Raw genomic sequence first — 5,360 nt, 5'->3', positions numbered from 1 at the left:
ATTGGCCAGCAGTGGGTTGCTTGGCAATTGGACAGCCTCCTCTGGCGGAGCAGGGATTGCCTGAGTGAGTAACTCTTAGCAGGCCGGGGAGTGGAGGATGATGTCAGACAAATAGCCTGCTCTCCATGCCGCCTGCAGAGCTGGGGGCCAGAGGGTGAGGGTGGGGATCCAGAAAAGAAGGGGGGAGTGGTACAGGAAGGTGGGGGTGAAGGCACCGCTTGCAAGCTGAGCTGTCCAGCGAGGGAGAGCACCTGGAGAGGGGGAATGATGAATGATTTCCAGAATCTTTAGCTCTTTCAGATCTGGGGGTGGGAAAATATGGAATCTAGAGGAGAAATCAGAAAGAACAGATGAACCCCAAAAATAGCTTCCGGAGGGCTTGGTGCCTGTTTCCAGCTGCTGTCGGAAGGGCTGGTGGGTTTGAACGGTGACTCAGAAGGCAGGGAGGGGCTGCAGACACCCCAGGCCTTGGAGCTCGTGAGGGCGTGGCCCATGGGTCCCAGGAGAGCAGGGGTTCCCTCTTGCCACCTGGCTGTGATGTTGGCCACGCCTCTCCTGTGGCAACTTGACTGACTAGCGCTGGTGGGTCCTCACAGGCCACTCAACCCTCCCTGGGCCGTCCAGAGGGAAGAAGAGCATGACTGAAGCTGAGGAGCATCACTACCCTGGTGATTCCTAAAACAGATGGACCCCCGAGGGGAGGGGACAGGTAGGGGACAGGTCATACATGGTGGCTTCCCTAGTTCCCTCAGGAAATGAGGGCAGGAAACCCCTGATGTCACCTTCTCAGCCAGCCGGTCCACGGGAAGTGGCAGGGCCAGGCAGCCGGTCAAACAAGACCCCTTTTCTAAAATGCCTCTCCCATCAAAGCCTCACTGAGTGTGTTCTCCACCCCCGCACTCCCATGGCAGCGCCCCAGCACCCTGCCTCACCTCACCTCCTTTCTCTGGGGAGGGGGGTGGATTTCTTTTACTGTGGTAAAATACACAAAACACCAAACTTACCACTTTACCCATTTCTCTGTATACACTTCGATGGCATTAGGCACATTCACGATTTTGTGCAGCCATCAGCATTCTCCAGAACTCTTTCTTCTTCCCAAATTGAAACCCTGTCCCTGTAAAACGGTAACTCCCCTCTCCCTCTCCCCCTCCCCCTCCCGGCTCCTGGTGACCTCTAATCTTTTTGTCCCAATGAATTTGCCTCTTGTAGCAAATTCATTACCTCATGTATTACCTCATATAATTAGGATCATATAGTATTTGTCCTTTTGTTTCTGGCTTACTTCACTTCGCATCATATCCTCAAGGCTCATCCTCATTGTAGCAGGTGTCAGGATGTCCTCCCCTCACCCTTTCTATGGCAGGTCTGCTCTACCACCATCAATGTCACTGACCCCCCACCCTCTACCACCACCGCCCTGCTGACAAAGAACAGACAAAAGTTACCTTTCTTCAGGCCATGCTTTTAAATCATTTTTGAATCGCAAGCACTAAGAGCAGGTGCACATCACCATTTGTGCATGTAGAAGCCCTGCCGTGTATCCGCTCTGCAAGCGTCTCGGGGGAGGAAGCAGGTTCTCGGGCCCTGGCACGGACCACACAGCTGGGACCCACTGGTTGGCGGCTCCCTGCCCAGTGCCCTGTGCTGTTCTCTGGGGGCCCCACGTGGACTTATATCTCCAACTCCAACCGCCCCCCCCCCCCCCGCTCATCAGGAAAGGAGAGGAAAGCACCCATTTTGTAGCCCCGCTCTGGCCACCACACAGGGTGGGGGTGGGGGGTGACCGGAATACTGAATGACCCCTGACAGCCTTTGGAGTTCACAAAGCTCGCTCCCACTGGTCCTGTCGTGTAACCCCCAGCAGCGTTGCAAAGGCAGTGGTGCGAAAACCCTTCTTCGGTTGGAATAACATGCCTATCATGCATGCCACATGCCACGAACCCAGGACCCTCAGGTCCCAAGCTGGCCCAATTCAAAGGGAATCAGGAGTGCCTAGGGATATCTAAATGGTTGCCTGAATGCGCAGAGATAGTAGAGGCCACACTGCGGGCCAGGCTGGTCTCAGGAATCCAAGCGAACCTGAACCACGTGGCCGCCTTTGCAGTCAAGGGAGCCTCTCTCCCCTCCCCCCCCCCCCAATCATTTCTTTCCTCCTCCCTCCCAGCGCTGAGAAGTCTGGAACTCCACAATCGGCTGCTCTGGAAAAGGGGGGAAGGGGGGAGAGGGGAGGAGACAGTGAGTTGCCATGGTGATGGCAGCCAATGAGAGATTCTCTGCTACCAGGGGAGGGGAGCACTCTGTCTGAGTCCCTTTTACTGACTAATTCGGGAGGAGGACTGAGGCAGGAGGACAGGACCTCACAACCTGGGAGCAGAGACCAAGGTGGGGGGAAAGGGAAATACAGAAAGCTGCCTTATTTCTAGAGTTATTTAGCTAGTATCTGAGTATTACACAGTGAAGGACTGTGTGTGTGTGTAATCAGTAAATCTCACTACAGCCCTGTGAGAAAGGGACTCAAGACCCCATTTATACAAGAAACAGAGTCAAATGGTCCAGGTAACTTGCACACAGCCTCCCATTAAGTGGTGAGACCCTAGATTTGAATTGGTGGGGGCTAATATCGGGAAGACGGAGAGTAGGCGAGCCACATACACCTCTGCCCGCCCAGCCTTACCCAGATGGGAGAGTCCCAGAGCTTCCCCAAGATGGCATAAGGCAGTACGGTGGAACAGCGAAAGAAATAGGAACAGAGAACAGGAAAAGGAACAGAGAAAGAAATACAGTTATTTTAGGAAAAAGTGTCAAGCATTGAGTCCAAAGGTTAAAGAGTGAGGAGAGCAATCACCAAGGTCAAAGCCCAGAGGTTAAGAGGGGTGGGGTCGCCACCAGGGAACAGATGGAGGGGAAGGAGATGGACTGAGCGTTCCTTGCACCTCAATGTCCAAAGCTGTCTTGAGCTCCGCTGAGGAAGGTGGGTGAACAGAGGCCAACCCTGGGCCCGCTGCATCGGCTGTGGGAGAGCCAGCTGCCTGTGATCAGTCCATCTAAATATAGCAGCTGGACATTAGTCAAAGGGACACAGGGCCCGTGAGGAGCAGATCGGCGATGTCACTCTGCTGACTGCCACTTTCCACAGCTCAGGGTGCACCGTGGCAATGGGCGCGGGAGGCCATTCACTGAATCCACGCCTGCTGCTTGGCTACCCTGTGGGACTCCAGTCATCTACCTCTTCCCAGGGTGGAAACATGACTATAATGTGGGAAAGGGGGCTCCACATCTTCCTGTTGATGTCAAAGGGTGGAAAGAAGTTGCAGCATAAAGGACTGATTTTCCAGAAGCCAGGCACGTAAGGGCAGTCCCTGTTCAATGACTCGACTCACCCATAACTCAAGCTCACAGCCCCCCGGGAACCAGAGGACAGTGCCCAGGCCCCAAAGGGGCTCTGCCTGTCACAGATGTAGTTCTATTATAAGGCCAGCAGCACAGTCACCTTGGGGACCCTCAACAAACTTCTGGTCGCTTTCCAAACTTCAGGAAATAATGGTCCTTGCCTCACACAAGAATTCAGAATATCTGGTCACTGCCCGTGCAGGCTGCTGCCCTCATGCCAATGCAATGTTTAAAAACTGTGTGTCTTAAATGAGCTTTTATTTTCTGCCTTTATTTTAGGGGGAGACTGAAGTTTGGGAGATCTCTTCTATAAAATTTATTGAATTGAATACTGTCAGACATTTACCTAAAACAAATAAAAACATGCATACTACGTAATTTTTAAAAACGTGAGCCATGCTATCTCACTTGAGGACTGGCTCCCGTGATTCATGAACGCTTGTGACACCAACAGCTTAGATTTTTTCAATCAACCGAAACACAAATAAAACTTAGCCAATTCAAATCTAGGCAAGGTTGGATTGCTGAACCTGTTTATTTATGCTGTTAAGTGGATTTGTAAACTAAATTGTAATGATGGTTAATATTTAGATCTAAATATTTAGATCAGTTATCTAAATATTTGGATTGTCATCCAAAAAGAGCTTTCTCTGTAGACATGAAAGAAGGGGGTAGCCTTTCCCTCCCCACCTCACTCCCCGTCATATATCAAACATATGATGTTTATAAAAACAACACATATCTAGGGGACTACAACCTGTAAGTCACTTAGAACAGTGCCTGATGCAAAGTATGTGCTCAATAAACGTCAGCTTTTATTTCTGTTGAATTCAAAAGTAGACTACCTGTGAGTTTGCAAGTAACAGAAGCCGGTTTCAAACTTAACAGAACAGGAGCATTTCTATCAAAACTGAACACACACACACACACACACACACACACACACACCCCATTAGAGAATGGGCACAACGAGCATCCTCCTCCCAGAGGAAGGCGCTGTGGCTGAGACTGTTGCAGGGGACCCGAGCCAAATAGTCACCTTCAGAATGTGGGCAAAGACCCAAGTGAGACCTCTCCCTGGCAGGTGGCACAGACCATTGCAAAGGCTCCATTAAAAGGAGCAAGACAGGTCAAAACCTCCCGAAGAAACAATATGATGCCTTAACTCCCTGATTTCGCCAGACCCTGAAGAAAATAACAGAGATCAAAATGTGATGAGAGAAGCTGCCCTTACTTGCCGAGGCCACGTTCACAGTCCGAGGGGACTTGGGCACCACAGTTATCTACAGTGTAAGTGAAGGCTAAGTGGAGTTTCCGGCGAGGATAATGCCGCAGGTGATATTTGCCAGTATTTGAACATAACCATGAAGAAACTGACAGTTACAAACTGACTGGTTTAGCCAGAGGTGGGGACGATGCCTCTGAATTAAAGAGGAATAATGCCAAAGCAGTAGGAGTAGCTTCGCTGCAGACTTCCTTTGTTACTTTGGATGAAGCTGTTAAGATAACCCACAGGCGTGTAAATACCACTGAACATGTTATCCTTCCCCGGATTGGATGCACCCTTGCTTGTATCATCACAGAGCTGGATGCGAGGGAGTGAGACTTCTACAGGTTAAAGAAAATACAGAAGAAGAAAAAGATTCTCCAGGAAAAATCTGAGCAGGACTTGGCGCAGAGGAGTGTAGCTGGAGAGAGGACGGGAGCCCGCTAATCTGCTGGCTGGACAAAAGCACAGAACTCTTTTGTTCAGATAGTCTTTCCTGCTCAGCTGCATTCAGGAGCCCTCGGGCTGAGCATCTGAACTCGAGGTGCGTAAGTTCGGTATGGGTGGCTCTTTATTGTTTTGGTCTAGGAATTGCGCAGGTTGTAAAGTTTTCTTGGGTGTCCCTTTATGGGATTTCCTTTGCAGAATCATAATTCCGCAACGATTTGTCACAGAAGAGATTGGTAGAACCTGCCTGGGA

General features: G+C 50.7%; 1 pseudogene; it reads left to right on the top strand.

The window, feature by feature from the left end:
• The first annotated feature begins 3,158 nt into the window (after window positions 1–3,158).
• LOC112825822 (V-type proton ATPase subunit D pseudogene) lies at window positions 3,159–5,150 on the top strand (annotated as a pseudogene).
• Window positions 5,151–5,360: the final 210 nt, after the last annotated feature.

The sequence above is a fragment of the Callorhinus ursinus genome, unplaced genomic scaffold, assembly GCF_003265705.2.
Source record: "Callorhinus ursinus isolate GAN/ISIS: 27379988/994484 unplaced genomic scaffold, GSC_fseal_2.0 scaffold4, whole genome shotgun sequence".
In the NCBI taxonomy this organism is placed as follows: Eukaryota; Metazoa; Chordata; class Mammalia; order Carnivora; family Otariidae; genus Callorhinus; species Callorhinus ursinus.
This window is presented reverse-complemented; position numbering and strand designations above follow the sequence as displayed.